The 16,316-nt window shown below is 43.3% G+C and overlaps 1 protein-coding gene across 3 annotated transcripts in view; it reads left to right on the top strand.

The window, feature by feature from the left end:
* Positions 1-1,889: 1,889 nt before the first annotated feature.
* OTUD7B (OTU deubiquitinase 7B) overlaps positions 1,890-16,316 on the top strand; it is a 47,749-nt gene continuing 33,322 nt past the window's right edge. For 2 of the 3 annotated variants that reach the window (XM_033092687.1, XM_033092685.1), the window contains exon 1: positions 1,890-2,199. The gene's annotated coding sequence lies outside the window, so the exon portion shown is untranslated. Of the gene's footprint in view, positions 2,200-14,913; positions 15,053-16,316 lie in introns of those variants that run through there. The other variant, XM_033092686.1, reaches the window with a different exon arrangement.

The raw sequence follows: 16,316 nt of genomic DNA, 5'->3' as shown, positions 1-16,316 counted from the left end.
AAGCAGCCCATTGAGCAATTGCACAAACAACAATGAGTGATGGATGGTCAGAGCAAGAAACAGGCACAAAGCAACTGCAACCCCGTCACTTCCTGGCCCCTAAATTTCCAGGCAAGCCTGTAAAGTGTGGTCACTTAAATGAGTTTGTCCAGCAACTTGGCCCAGCATTCAAATTTGGAATTTTTTTGTGGTCACTGCCAAAAGTAACAGTCTGCCATGTCCTGAAGGTGTAGAGTGCCTTTGAACTCCATTCCTGGCCCTAATAAGTCTGTGGTAGTGGAGTTAAGACTAGAAGGACGTAAATAGATGGGCATACCCTGCGCTTGGGAGGGCATTGGTGAAACAAGACAGCTTTAGATTTTTGAGGCTCCTCGCCTATGGATCTGTCCTCTTACCTCAGACTTAGCTAGTAAGGGGTGGGTGTGATCCATGGAGTTCAGTTCGGATCAACTTAAATGACCAAGTTCTCATCCTACTCTTCCCCTCAAATTTGCTACTGAGCCGTAGCCAAAATGTGTAGTCCCCACGTGCTTGAAGCCCAGGTCAAATGGTTCTGCCTGCTAACCTGTATTGTTAGTTAGTCCTGCGCGTGCCTCACGCAAGGCATGCTGACCTGCTTGGACTTGGTATGGCCCTAGGCCCAGCCCCAAATCTTCAACTCTAAACCCAGGGTATCCCCAAGAGATACAGATGTCTAGGAAGTTTCCTGTTTCAGGTGTCGATTTTCCATTCTAGCCTTGAGCTGGATAATTCTAAAACATCTATGCTCTACCCCTCCTGTTTTGAAACTGAGGACTTCAGCAAGTAGTGAGGAGACAGAAAAGTTGATAGTAATGTTTGTTTTTAAATAGACCAAATAGGGGCAATGTAGACAATAAACATTTAGAATATGAGGACCAGGTGCCATAATGTTAGGAATCTGAATGAAAATTTAGGATTTCTTTGGTCAGACTATAGCAGGGACTGGCCTCATTTTGTGTTTATCATAAGAGGTATTTATTAAATGGCACGTCTCACCTGAAACAGTCCGCATTCTCCTAATATTTATTTATTCAGTCATCAAACACGGAAGGTCTGTTATGTGTCAGGCAAGCTTCTGTTCTCAGGGCCATTGCAACTCACACCGCACGTATGTGAGTTCTGCTTTATAGAATATAGTTTTATGTGTTTTACTAAAGTGTAAGATCCCTGACGCCTGGAATTGTCTTGTTCCTTTTATTTGTGTTCCCAGTGTCGGTGAGCAGTGCCTTGCACACAGTAGGGACTCAATCAATATTTGTTGAATTGAATTATGCTGTCATGCTGTTAAAAGGCATTACCCAAAAAAGTGCTACGTAACTTTTCTTTGATCGTGCTGAGTCTAAGGCAGATGTGTCAATAGGGCATCATCGTTAATAAATATCGGGTGTTTATAGAGAAGTGTACGTTCACTTCGTGAGCGAAGGATGGAGAGGGCATAACTGGGCAGAGACTCGTCTGGAAGAAGCGTTGTTAATTTTCCTCTGGTCAGTCCAGAGTGATTGAGTAGAGTAACTAGAATTTCAGTCTTCTCATTCTGAAGTATTTTCATCCCTCTCACCTTTCTAGAGCCACCCCCCGCCCCTTTCTGCTTCTTCCCGAAGGGCTGTGGCCAACGAGGTCCACCTCAAAGTCTCAAGAGTTCACCTTGTCTCCCTCCAGCCCTGGTTCAAGAACTCTCCAGACCAGGGGCGCTAGGAACAGCGCCCAGGCAAACACGGGGTCACGCGCGGGGCAAGCGCCAAATTGGCCGCGGCTCCGGGAGCGGCGCAAAAGGCGGGGCTGCTACGGGGCGGGGCGGGGCGGGGCGGGGCGGGAGGAGGCCCGGGGGCGGCTTGGGTGTCACCACCAACCCGCTCCGGCCGGAAACTGGCGCTTGTTTCCGGCCGGACGGCCGAAAATCACCGATCCTGAACCAGTCGCCGGAGCCGGAGTGGCGGCCGGGTGTGGAGTAGGCAAAAAGCCACTGGGGGAGGCCAGTGTGGATCAGTCCCGTCTGGCTCCAGCTCCTGATCCTGTGCGGAGCAACAGCCGCGGTCGCAGTCTCCGCCACCGCCTCCGCTTCCATCGTCGTCGGGGGAGGGGCCGGCCGGACCCCGGGGTCACAGCAGAGGAATGAGGAGAGGCGGCCGGGCCCCGCGCTCCGCCCCGGCCTAGGGCCTTGCCCCGGGAGCCGCGAGGGTAACGGAGCCCCCCGCCCTGTCACCCACCCCCCGTCTGCTCTCGCCCCTCGCACCTCTTCAGTCTCTCAAACTCTGACCCCCTGATCTCCACTGTCCCCCTTCTCCTTTCTGATTATATTTCACCCGGAGCCATCGCCTCTCGGCACCCCCTCCTCGCCCTCACTGTGCCTTGCTTCGTTCCAACCTTTCCCCCGTTACTCCTCCCTCTCACCTGCGCCCCGCGTTCCTCGCCCCCTCCCCCGTTCCTGGCCTCCCTTTCAAGTGTGCTGGGCAGTTTGGACGGTTCCCCCTTGTCAGACTTTCCGGGAGGGATGGTGGAGTTTTAAGGTGGTTAGGAGCGCAGGCTACTACTACCCCATCGTAGGATCAAGTTCATTTTAAAGTCTCAAGGTAAAAGTGAAATGGAAAGGCAACCAGCTTGTTCTCTCCCCCCCGTCGATATCCAAACTGAGGTGCGTCCAGTAATGGAGGAAGGGAGCGAAAAAGAAGTGTGCGTGTGTTGGGGGGGGGAGATTCTCGGGCAGGCTTATGAACTTTAGAAAAAAGGAAAGTTGCCATGAGCCGATGGAAACTTTAGAAGCTGATGATGAGTAAGCTGGGGGCTGCGTGATCTCACTCCTCTTCTCATAATTGCTAGGTTAACGGTGTGGCTCTGGTCGGGATGGAATGGGATTTGTTTACTGGGCCGGCGTATTTTTAGCCTGTCGGCTCACAAGGACCAGCAATCTGTCTCTCTCCGCCCCCCCCCCCCGCCTTTCCCCCCTCTCTCCCTCTCTCTCCCCGTCTAGGTAGTCGGTCTAACTAACGTAGGTGGCTCTTCTGGGCAAAATACAGATATGAATATTAAGCTGAAAGAAGCGGAAATTTTATGTAAGAGATTCTCCCCAAACTCTACAGGGAGTTTTCATGAATGCAAAAGCAAGAATTAGCGGCACTTTGACTTGTATTTTCCTTGTCTTTCTATAAGTACGTATATAAAATGCTTTTTAGAAAATCAGAACCTGGTAATTTTTTCAGTCTTTGGTTTCTCATGCTGTATAGTTAGGGGATCACTGAGGAGGCCGGATCCCTTTGTTTTTCAGAACCTATTTCTAAGGTGGGAAAGGACAAAGTAGGCAGAAGAGGTGGTGGTAAGGCTAGTCCCAAAGCGTCGCTAATCCTAAATCTTTTTAAAAATATTTCCCACACTATATAACTTTGCAAATGTTCTTCGTAGTAAGCGACCTTGCATTCCTGATGGGGTGAAGAGACTGCAGGGACTTAAGCGGGTGCCTGGGGAGAATCAGACTTGTAATTAAACATTTGCTCTGCATAATTTACAAATGAATACATTATAGGCAAACAATTATACTCTTTGTCCTCATTGTTCTTTTGAGCAGTTCTTTAAAGTTTAGTAACCGTACTGCTGTGCTAGTCTGTTGATAATCTTGAAGGCTGACCAGAACTGTAAAATAAATGAAATTGGTGCTGCTCACCTGGGGTCTGAATACCAGTCTGCCCTACTTTCCACAAGCTACCAGGCATGGCTCAGAGCCCCTCCCTGAGTAAGTGGCCAGTTACTATGTACTTAGGGATTGTAAATGAGCACAAATATTAGTTCGTGCTAGGAATAATTGAGAAGGTAAATACGCTGAAAAGATAGTCCAAAACTGAAATAGGTTAGTTTTCAATTTTTTCCATTTTGGAGTATCAGCACCTTTCTGCTGATAATTATCCATTAACATGAATAATTTAGAATTGAACAGATATCCACTGTGGACATTACGCATTCAAGCAGGGAGGAAAGATGGAAGGAAGATAGTTCCCAAACTATTACTAATTTTGTTGTTGTTGTTGCCTGATTTGACTAAAGACTCTTGTGGAAAAAAAAGGTAAACATTGCCAAAAGAAGGGCTGTCTGCTGACTTGTATAAGGCAGGCTGACCAGTAACGAATGCTAATTATTAGTTGGACTTGGTGGAATTATGTCACCAACAACTTGGAAAATTTCCTGAACCTTTATTTCCTTAATCTCTCTCTTTTGGGACCCCTATTGAAAAAAGATTTAATTTGGAGGGTAAAACCTAATTTTAAGAAAATCACACACACCCTCCCGAGTCTGTTGACTATCATAACTTTTTTAAATTTGTGGATTGGTTGGTGTCAATATTTGTGATATCTGGCAAATTCTATTTCTATTTGTATTTAGCAACTTCCCCTAGTTGAGCTGCATATGTTATTACTTCGGGCTGGGGGTGGGGTTTGAAGGGGTTGAATAAACCTAGGACTAAGAGAGGACAGCCCAATGGCCACCACTATTCCCAGTTCTCAGAGGGCTTTGTTTGGTAAATTATGATGGAATAAAAATAAGTTTTCAGATTGTTATGGGGGCACTGAATACCACCTGTTAAAGTTTAAATCTGAATGTCTCAAGCATGCTAAGGAGACTGGCGGAGGACATCGTAGGGGAGCACCCCATCTTCTTACCCCAAACATTCATCCCATCACGGGAAAAATCCCAAAACCACGTTTTGAAGTGTGACTTCAGCAGTATCTTTCCTATGGAAATTTAGGAGCTGTGGAATGGCAGACTGGAATCTCATCAACAGCCCCTGATAAATTCAGAAAATTAAAATTTGTGTAACTGGAATGTAGTTGCAGGGCAGTTTTATCATGAATGCAGTTGATTTTTTAATAAAAGAAGGGCGTTGGGTTTTTTGTTTTGTTTTGTTTTTATTTAAAGTAAATCCTTGCTGAATAATGCTTGAACACTTCTGTAGATAAAGCAGTCTCTAAGCTCCCATGACAGGCTTCGGGGAGATATAAAGGATATAAAGACAGATGTTTTTGCCCTTGGGACTGGTGGATTTGGAGAAGGTGGGTGGTATATAGTAAATGGGAAGGCAGACAAGTAAAAGCTTTGACATTCAGAAAATGACATAGAAACAAAACCAAATTTGCACTGCAAATGGAGTATGTAAAGCCTAGAAAAACGTGAAGTAACGAATCAATGAGATGAAATAGGAAACATTTCTGAATCAGTAAAATTTGAAACGGATTTGAGAGGCAATGGATTAGTCGTAAAGAGGCCTGGGCTGTAGAATTAGATGGAACTTGGTTCATATCTTGGCTATAGTTTTTACTACCTATGTGACCTTGGACAAGTTACTTCTCCATCCTTATCTATAAACTATGTGTGAACGTTCACGTAATTGTTAGGAGCAAAAAAAAAGATATTCCAGGCAGAAAGTATAGAATGTACAGTGTGCATCGATGGTATAAATGACTAAGTCGTGTTTGGGGGGAACGAATGAGAGTGACTGGAGAGAATGTGGGTAGAGCAGGCAAGAGGGTGGAAGGGACTCGGGCCAGACTGTTGGGTGTTGGTGGAAGGGTCAGTAGAGTTCTTGTAGGTCCTTGAACAAAGGATGGATTTAATAAGAAATATTGAGCCCTCTGGTCCAGGAACTCGGAGACAAGGGGTCAGGCTGGCACCGGTACATTGTGACTCTTGTCTTCTGGGCCATGCTGGCCTGAAAGGATCAGCCAGGAGACATAAGATTCCTTGTACAAGGTATTCACACACCTTACTACGCTGGGCTTGTGCCTGTGTCACATTGTACTGACCTGTGGGGAAGTGTCAAGGCTGTGGCTGGATTCTCCTCAACAGCTTACGGGAAGGGCAGTATCATGTTTGAAGTGCATTTACCTTTCAGTTATCGCTGCTCTTGTAGGGAGCACGAGTGTACGTAATTCAGAACTTAATAAAGGAATTTGTTGGTTTGAAAATGCATCATTTTTGAAACCAGATTTATTTCTGTGTTTTGGGGGTCATACGGATGTTGAAATGAATTGGCATCTCTATGCCTGTGTTACCTGACGGTGAAGAGCAGTCAATCTGGGATTAAGCATTTGGCCCCAGAAGTCCGTTAAGTGAATAATCCATTTGTGGATAATTAAGATGAGACTATATTGCATATGTTAATGAAGACCGATTTCTTTTCAAAACGCGTGCGGGTCCAGTGTGGCCTCTCGGGGGTCGGCCTGATGGTGATCAATCAGGAGGCGATGCCACTCCGTGTCTGGAAGAATCCTATTGCATGATGTTGCGTTGGTGAAGATTAAAGTGGCTTTTTCAAAGCTTGGGCTGTGTAGAGGCTCATCCAGATGTCAGCTCCACTGAAAATCTGTCAGATATTTCCTCCCAAAGTAAACTTATCTGAAAATGTGGCCAATTAAAAAAAATTAACAAATGGGGAGAAGCATACACATTTAAGAAGAAACAACAAAAGCACACAACTGTTCTTTCAACCTTGTTCTTTCAGTTGACTTGCTTGCCTTCCTTCATTCCTACCTACCCCCCCACCTCCTCATCATCATTACCAAACTATGTGCTTGTGATGTCATGAGCACAGGATTATTATTTACCTCTTGTGTCAGGAGACTGGTGTCTCTGAGCTGAAAATCAGCAGTGGAAAACTCAGGAATCTTGTGTCGTTCAAGATTACTTTCAACTGTGTGTTTTAGGATTATGTCTTATCCCTTTATTTCCTTTAAGAAATAGTTTTGGGTAGGAAGAATTACTGAATTATTAGTCTTTGTGCGTAGTTCTATGTGTGTAGTTCTATGCTAGGTACTGTGGAGGATTAGGTAAAACAAAAATTTTTAAATGTGAAAGTATAGTATCGACTGTATCTAGATTTCATACCATAGGTATGTTGGGGAAGGAGTACACAGGTGGTTATGAATGCTGTCACAGGGATTGTCACTTATTCCAGATCTTAAAAAATAAATGAAACTGTGTTAGGTACAAGGATAAAGAAAATAACAACAACAACAAAAATCATTTTATTTTGGAGCTGAGAGGGATCAAGCAAAAGCCTGGACTAGGGACGTCCGTGGGGTGGTCTCGCGGCTGTGATGAGGCTCTCCTGTGCGCAGCAGTGAGGAGTAATCAAACAGGTGGGCTTGGAGCTGTGTATGTAGGCGGGCTTCCAAGCAAGGCTTCTGTGTTTAGATTTTAAATGATAGGAAATTGGGACCCACTGAGAACTTTTGATTAGGATAATATGATGATAATAGGAGACAAGATTGGTTGGGTTGGAGCAGGGGGAGATTGGCACTTGGGGTGTGTGAGGTGATGAGCTAGAGTTGTGGAGAGTGGAATAAGGAAAGAGTGAAAGGCAGATTGGAAACGTTGGGATCAGTGAGGACTGGATGTGGCAGATGAAGGAGCATGATCAAGTATGACTATGACATTTTAAAGCCTGGATTTCTGAGACACTGACTGAGATAAAGAAGTTAGGAAGGTTTCGTTATTTTTAGGGGAATATGTTGAGTTCCATTTGAGATCTGTTGGATTTAAGGTGTCAATGAAGCGTCCAAGTGAAAGCTATTCCAGTTGTTAGAGATGAGCCTAAAGCTGGCATAGAGGTGGGGCTTGCTCCGTCCGGAAGTGTGGTTTTGCAGGTCTTCAACACCGACGAAACTATAGCCAAGAGAATGAATGAGCTCTCTGAAGACTAGAACGTAGGGAAAGAACAGAAGGCCAAAGATGGCGGTGCTGATACACACCGACTTCTCCCCTCTTCAGGCTGTCTTGACCGATTGATTCCTCCTCTCCTGTTTTCTGTTCCTCTATTTCCTACTCCATCAACTGTCCCTTGAGTGTGTGTCATCTGTTAAGCACTGCCGTAGGCACTGAGGAAGCAGATGAGTCAGAAAAGGTCTCTACCTACCAGAACTTATGGGTCTAGTGGGAGGAGACAGACGTGTAATATCCAGATGGCATGAAGCATGATAGACGCCACGATAGAAGTATGTCCGAGGGAAAGTGGGGGCCTAAAGGGCAGTTCTGCCGTGGGCATACAGAGGTTGGAAAGTGCCCCTCAGAGGAGAAGACGTTTGAGCTGAGTCTTGCAAGATGAGTTAAGGATATACGTAGCTACAGATGACAGGGAGAAGTATTAATACACTCCAGGCTGAGAAAACATGAACAAAAGCTTAAGGCAGGGGTGTCCAAACTGCGGCCCGCTGGCCAACTGCGGCCCGCGATCCATTGTTAATTGGCCCGCAGCAAATTCCAAAAACATATTTAGTTTACTTAAACCAGGTGAGGCAATACGTACTTCACCTCGAGTGAGTGGCCCGGCTGTTTGTGTATTTTACCGCATAGGGCCCTTGGTGAAAACAGTTGAAAAAAGTTTGGACACCCCTGGCTTAAAGGAACGAAACAGCCAGAATTCCTCGGGTCATTCTTATGGCTGGAGAACAGGGTTGGAGGCAGGGACGAGGCAGGGGGAGTAGGTAAGGCTTATCATGGACGACTTTTCTCTTGTGCTGAAGTAAATGATGAACCACACACATTGGGTGATAAAGTGAATGTCACGTTCTAGAAAGATGGTGGTGTATAGAGTGGATTGAAAAGGAACATAACGAAGGCTTTTTAAATGGCTGTTTATGCTTCACAGGAACACATTTGCTGTCGGGTGATCACGTTTGTAGAATCATGGAATCAGAACGGGAGAGACTGTTAGGCTTTCCGAGGCTCCCTTGTTCATCTTCAAATGGAATGCCTGAGATTTCCTCAGGATCACAGAAGTAGGTTAGTGATAGCTTGGTCTGGAATTCAATCTTCAGTGCCTGTGACGTGGTAGGTGATTAATAAATGTTAGTCCACCTCTCTCATTCCCTTACGGTCCATCCCAGGGTTTGTTATATTCTGCCACCCTGCACTATGCTAGAAGACCGGGATTTCTGTCATTCTGTCCCACTGTCCTTACCAGTCCTAAGTAAACCGGTGTTTTCCCAGGTCTGACAAGGAGGGTCTGCTCCGCGGGTACCTTGGGAATCAGGGACTTGGTGACCTGGGGCAGGCTGTTCTGGTTATTCAGCTGTAATGAGTCAGATAGAGAAGAATGTTAAGGTATTTGTCTTATTGAGTGTGCAGATGCAATTTTCTCTCTGCTGCAAAGCTCCCTTCAAATTGTTTTCTTTTGAACTTAGTTTTAAGTTGTGCCAGTGAAACCTTGGTAAAAGAAAGAGCTTGTAATAAACCGGGCACTGACAAGAAGTATATCTAAAAAAACAAGGTATGTCATTATATTTGGATTCTAAGTCTTTTCTCCTCTGTGTTTGTAATTTCATTGGATTTTTGTGAAGGGAAATTGTTTGGGTTTAAAATGCTAAGCAAGTTTGGATTTTACGCTGTAGTCCTTTCTGCTGAAGAAGAACAGGATAGAGGACATCTCAGAGTCCTCTGGGGAAAGTTGGGACACGCGATGTGGAAAGATGGATACTTCCCATTGATAAGTTTTCCTCAAAACCGGGTTGTGATTTCTTTACTCTTTTCTCTGGGCTCCGTCAACATCTTGTCCAGGGAAGGGCCTTGGTTTGGAACCCATCCACTTAGGCAGCGCTGCCAATTCTTAATTCTTTCTCAAGTGGGCACGGGTACATTTTGTTTTTGTTTGTGAGTGTTTGGGGGAGGGGACGGGAGATGGGAGGCACAGAATAGCTCCTCACAGTGAGTCTTTATCTGAATTCCTGTGTAACTGGAAGTTTCCTTGGCTTTGTTGGAGGGGAGACAGATGACTTAGCTGTACCGGCATTTATGTTCTGTGGGAAGGTGGTTGTCCCTCCCCTCAGATATCTGATTGAGGATGGCAGTCACAACTTCCTTCCTGTCCATATTTGTCAGCCCCACCCCACGCCGCCCTATAGGGAGGGAAGTGAAGGATCGTCTTCAGTCTAAAACCGAACTCATCAAGTGGTCCCCCAAAGTGTGGGGGAAACATTCTGCTCCTGACTATCATTTTTATGTTAATGGCTCCACTATTTTCCACGCACCTGGTCCTTTCTTAATTTAAAAAGATTGTATAATGAGATATGTTAAATATTTAGAAAAGTTCACGGAGAAAACCCTAACAATTTTGAGCCCACACCCCACATTTAATGGATAGTAACATTTTGTCATATTTGTTTTCGGTACCTCGCTCACTTTCAGATATGAAATGTTAGATACAGTTAACGTCCTGCTCTGTATCCTTTCGCCTTCCTCTTTCTTGGGAAATGATTTCGTATGTATCATTCCATTTCACGTTATATACCTTAAAAATACATATACATACACAACGTTTAGTTTTGTGTACCACATATTGTAAATAGATTCATACCATATGTATCCTTTTGCAACTTTTTCTCCCAACATTGTTTTTCATGTGTCTGCATGTACATCTAGTACGTTTAATCATCTCATCTTTAAACGTGTTTGCTCTCCCCACCTGCCCTGATACAAAATCATCCTAACTATCAAGGTCCCAGTTTAAACCATATTTTCCATGAAAACTTTCTTGATTTTGATTTTCCCCCTACAGGATATGATCGTTTCCATTTCTGAATCCTCCTGTCTTTTTATTGGTACTGTCTGGTAGTAGTTGTATATTCTTGTATTTTAGTATATTTGTGCCCTTGACATACTTCTTCTTCTACACTGTAAGCTCCTTGAAAGCAGATAGGAAGTCTCTTTTATCTTTCTGTATCCCTTGTGGGGCTTGCCACAGTAACTTACATAGTAGGCATTTAGTAACTATTAGTGGCTAAATGCAAAACTACTGAATAAAAAAGACAGTCCTTTGCATTGGTGAACTGCTAGTTTCATTTTGAGCATGGTCGTGGCCCCAAGAAGAATAAAGCTTATAAAGAAACATGCAGCCTGAACATTATGTAAAAATGCACAGGAATGGTGAGAGCAGTCAGGACTAACTTCCTGCAGGAGATGAGAGCAAGCGTTCTCTGAGAAATGAAATGGGAATTGATCGGTGACGTCATCCCAGGGAGGAAACCCCTGGGAGTTGGTCCTGATGGCGTTTGAGTCAGTGTGCTCCTGTGACTAATTTCACTAGCTATCAAATTCTGCTATTGTCATCAAGGTCTTGATACCTTCCTTGGAGATGGGTTACTGACGTTGAGAAAAAGCAGCCTCTCTATCTGTTCACAGAACCAGGAATTCTTTGGTCTAATATACACATATGTACATATACACTGTGGACATATATTTTTAATGGCACCTTCCTTTTTTATTGAGACCAGAGGTATCAGAATATTTTGAAGCTTTTCATTTTAGAATTCCTAATATAATAACATCATTTTGGCCTCACAGAAGCTCTTCCCTCCCCCGCCCAGAAGAAATTAAATATTGAGTTGAACTATATGAAGTTGCAGTTTTGTAGGTAAAAAGAGTCAAACATCAGCAATATTATATGGTGAAACGTAATATGTCAGGTCTTGATTTCTGCTTGGGGTTGTGGAGCATGTTATCACGGCCCTTTTCTGAGGTGGATAATCCCAGGTGGATAATCCCAAATCCCCTTATAATTCTAAAATGCATTTCTCAGCTTCAATTTGTAACTGTTTTTTTGTTTTGTTTTGTTTTTGTAGTTACCTTTAGTTCAAATTTTGGATAAAATGTTTTTCTGCCTTAGCCCACATTTTGTGTATTTGGAAAGCGTGTGTGGGGCCTGTGTGAGGGTTGTCGACTAGAATAGGCTCCAGGAGACAAGCCTGGGATAAAAACTTGCAGTCAGTAGTGAGAGTTGATCGAGTTGGCTTTAATGAACTTACCTTTCCTTTGAGTAAGTGACTCCCCGACCCTATCCTGCCCCCCCACCATGTCTGCTTCCTAGTCTTGAAAAGGCAGATCTGGTAGAGGGGAGGGGACCGTGCAAGAGAAAATTGCCTGTGGCCCTTGACTTCATTTGGAGACTTAACGGGAAGAGGGCAAGAATCCCAGCTCCTGGCACGACGCACGAGACGCTTACCTGTAGTTTCCCAAGAGCTCTTAGAATAAAGGTAGGGTATGCAGAAGTCAAGGAAAGGAGCAAAGAAACAAGAGAGCAGGAGTTTGCAGATATTAGAATAGGAGTGAAGAAAAGGAATGGAAAAAGGAGATAGGTATAAACATTTAAAGAGGTTCTGTTTCCTTTCATCCCTCAAAACCTGGCTTAGAATTCTTTACAAACCTTGTTCCTGAACTGTAACAAAGTTGTATGCTGGCTGCATACCTACTTGGAAAACCTCATCTATAGAATTCAGCTTTGAAAGTAGCAGTTTTGTGTTCTAAAGTAGTTCTTTGAAAAGTCAGGGTCATTTAAAATGAGTTGGTCTACTAGTGCCTTTTGAATCATTAATAACTGACATGAAAGGAAAAGAATTCTTCGGAGCTTTAGTGTTAGTAAATTTTGATATTTACATGAGGATAATCCTATGTGAGGAACTGAGGCAAGACATTTGGGAAAATAAAATGCTGCCAACAAAACTGTTTTCCACAGCGAGTTCTCATCTGTTTTAAAAACGTCTGCTCTTCTGAGTTCCTTTGTGAGCATTTGCTTTTTGTTTTTGACCTGGGCGCTCACCTGGCCGAGTGTTAGACTATGCATTTTCTGAAATTTTCCATCAGTGTTAAGGACAAGGTTACCTGACATGCAGAATACTTGGGCCCTGTTGTTTACCGACCAGGGGTAGAGACTTCCCATGCTTCTCAGAATTCTGAAAATAAAATCTGAGAGTTAGACTTCAGATTTGCTGCGTCCTAGCTTCCTTGGTTGCCTAAAATAAATTCCTCGCTATTTGGCACAAGGTGACCTCTCGTTTTACCAGTATTAAATTCCTTCTCTCTCACATATCTTTGTGCCTTTTTTTGTAATATACTAGTTCATGATGGAAATAAAGGTTCTAAAAAATCATCTACATAAATTTCCCTTGATGTTTGCTGCCTGGTTGAGACAATAAATTCCTTTCTGCTGAACACCTGCTGTGTCCTGGAACTTGGGCAAGGTGCTGTAAGATGTCAGGGAAGTGTTACCCAGTCAATAAACAAGTAGTGGGAGAATTGGCCCCTTGGGAATGTGCATTCCGGGTTAAATAGGAGATATGTATAAAGAAATGTGAGAAACAAATAGACACTATGTAGTGGTATGTATACCATCACATAGCATTTTAGAACTGAAAGGAAATTTATATATTGTCATCATTTTCTAGGTGAGGAAAAGGAGGCCCAGAAAATTGAAATGACTCGTCCAGGGTAGCGCTTACCCTCCACGACACTCGTGTTATTGGCTATCTGCCTTCTGAAAGGTTAGGCCTCGGGTATAGAAAGTGTCTGCCCAACAATCTGCCCAACAGTCTCAGTTGGTACGAAAGCCATTGAAGCGACTGCTTTCCGTTTGTGCTTCAGAAGCAAGACAGGTTGGTGCCAAGCCCATTCTTCTGGCTGCTGTGCACTCCCTCCTCGTACTGCTTAGGAAGTCTGGTGGCTAAAGAGACAGCGGACGCCTGGGAAGCGAAGTGGGAACGCGAAGACCACATTATGATGAGGTTTAACCACAGGCTGTTTCAGTTCTGCATAGGTTTTCCTCATAGTGAGACACTGAATGTGGATACGTGGGTCTGTCAGCATGAGATTCACTTCTTCATAGTCAAGGAAAAAGATTCCTTCCGATTTGGGATTTCATTGCATATCCTCTCCGACCTCCAGTTTTCAGGATGAAATAGCCCTTCCTCCTGCACGCAGATAGGTTGCTTTGCTTACAGGCTTATCGTGGATGTACGAGCCTCAAAGGCCCATTCGTCTTTCTGGAGTAAAGGGAGGAAGAGAGTTTTGGACCTAGATCTTTCAAGTTTATTTACCCTGTCAGTAGTTAAGAACAGTTTGCTTACACAGATCTTATTACCTAAAAAGGCCAGTAAATACTGTGAATCAATAGAATATTTTTGTTAATGGGAAGTTTTTAGAGCATTGCATAGCCTTCTAAAGTGTCCTTTTATGTTTGGTTTTTAAATATGTAGTCAGGTATACTTAAGGTGCCGCTCTTTCTCACCCCTTTTCTTTTAATCTAGCTGGTAGCAGACACCCGCTAGAAGACTCAAAACAGCATTTTCTGGATCAATTAACATTTTTTATGTAGCTACTAGAAGGGTCTGGCACTGTAATTTAATTTCATCTGCCAAGATGAAATATTCCCAGATTTTATGACCAGGTTCCTGATAGTAAACATCTTCCAGTGCTTGGTTTCTACAGTTCTTATCCCATCTTACTCCTGCCATGACTCTTCTGTTATAACTTCTGAGCTGGCGGAGAATTAAAGGGAAGAGAACTTTACCATTTAATAGTGAGACCCTATCCTGAGTTACACTAAATGCTTTATATATTACCTCATTTAATACTCAGCAATTCCATTAGATGCTTTTGTACCTATTTACAGATTAATTCATCTAAAATATTTATTACTGTGTTAATGAAATATTGGCTAATTGATCCAAAATATTTGGGCACTGTTTAAGGTGATGAGGATACCACAGTGAATATCAGATGAGGTCCCTGCTCTGGCACAGAGAAGTTAAATAACTTGCCCAAGGTCACGCAGCAAGAAAGTGACAGAGCTAGGATTTAGATATAGAGCTGATGGATTCCAAAGAGAATGTCTGCAACCATTATCACATCATGCTGCTATTTGCATATATTGCGTGGTCTCTTTGATTACATAAATAAATCAAGTTATAAAAATAGGTGCGACCCCACCCCCACCCCCACCCTCACCCCCAGTGTTTCTTTGTTTAAAAGATTCTTGATGAATCCAAGAAAGAAATCTGCCTTGGTGCTAACAAGCACACCTGGCCTAGAATGCTTTTGCTTTCTGCCCCTCCCCTGTCGCAACTCCCTCTCCACCCACTCGTCCCTGGGTCTAAACTGGACAGCGTGGCCTGCTTTGGCATTTGGACATGTTTGTGCTGTGAGGGCTGGGAGAGTTTTGTTTGTTTTCTTGGCTTCCTGGATGTTCCTTGCCCACTTGCAAGTTCTTTCTTGCAGCACAATGGTGAGTAATGTGTTGTTAACATTGTAATGTGGTCCTGCCAGTGGGAATATTTTTTTCTTTTTCCCCCAGGTCTCTCTGATGAGTATGTGAGTGGGGACTCTTGGGTCAAACTTGCCTTCTGTAGTTCATTCAAATAGAGAAGGCTTTCTGTATTCAGAGACCTGGAAAGCAGTCTCGAAGTTGGGAAGGCTTAAAATCCAGTGTTGTGTGCCCAGCTGAAATTCAGTTTCCTTAGCATTCTAGGTTTATTCTTTAACTGGTGTGATCCGAGAGTGCTTGTTTTATCACCCTGTGCCATATATATGGTATGAATGGAGTGTATTCTGGAGTTAAGGGCTTAAAAACAGGCACAAGGGTTTTTTGTGAGTATGACCTTGTAGAAAGCGTTAAAAAATGCTTCCAAAAATGCTTCAGTCTGTGAGAGGGAGGAGCTGAGTTCCAGCAGAAATTGAGTTCTGCTTGAGTTCTAGGGATTAAGTGAGATCAAGGTTGCAAGTATTAGAACTATTTAATATTGGGGATCCAGTCAGTTCAGTTTTGGGGATTCAGGAGTATCTGGGCACGGCTCGTGAGATTAATGAGATGATTTGTGTGGCAGTGTCTAACCTAGTTCTTCATACTTTGTGGGTGCACAATAAATGTTAAATCTTAAAAAGGCACTCGAATGCGAAGTGTTGTTAGTTTGTCTTTCTCGGGCAGCTTTCTCATTGTTAAGTATTTCTTATTTAGAATATTTCTTGCACTGTAAACTGGGGAAGGCAAGTGGGAAAGGGTTTGAGGTAACAAAGATTGATAATCTGAGGTTCTCGCTGAGACTATGGTCTTAACATTCACAAATTGAATTAATTAGGGATAATTTGAGGGGAAATTTCTGATTTTGTATTGCTAGAGTCAATCCTATGCTTTCTTGATAAAAAATCACTTCTTGACACTTTGGTAGGACTGAAAATGCTTTTTTTTTTTCAATTCCCGTTAAACTGGATTTGATTTTTGATATTTGAGATAGTTCCCTACCATGTTTCGTATTAACCCCTCTCCATTATTTTTCAGTGACTGCAGTAATATTTGTAAGTGTTTTGTGAACTGCAAAGCTAGAAGTTGCCATCACCACCACCACTACTAATAATATTAAAAGTAATAAGGGGCTAGGACTCATAAGGATTGATTTCCTAGATGAATTTCAAGCAGAAAAACTCAGAGGAAAATGGGATATTTGCCAGATGACTTGTGTACTAATTGATACCTTTTGTACTTTTCGTGGAAG

Source organism: Rhinolophus ferrumequinum, chromosome 22 (genome assembly GCF_004115265.2).
Source record: "Rhinolophus ferrumequinum isolate MPI-CBG mRhiFer1 chromosome 22, mRhiFer1_v1.p, whole genome shotgun sequence".
Taxonomy (NCBI): domain Eukaryota; kingdom Metazoa; phylum Chordata; class Mammalia; order Chiroptera; family Rhinolophidae; genus Rhinolophus; species Rhinolophus ferrumequinum.
Note: the sequence above shows the minus strand (reverse complement) of the source record. Positions and strands in the feature narration are given on the sequence as shown.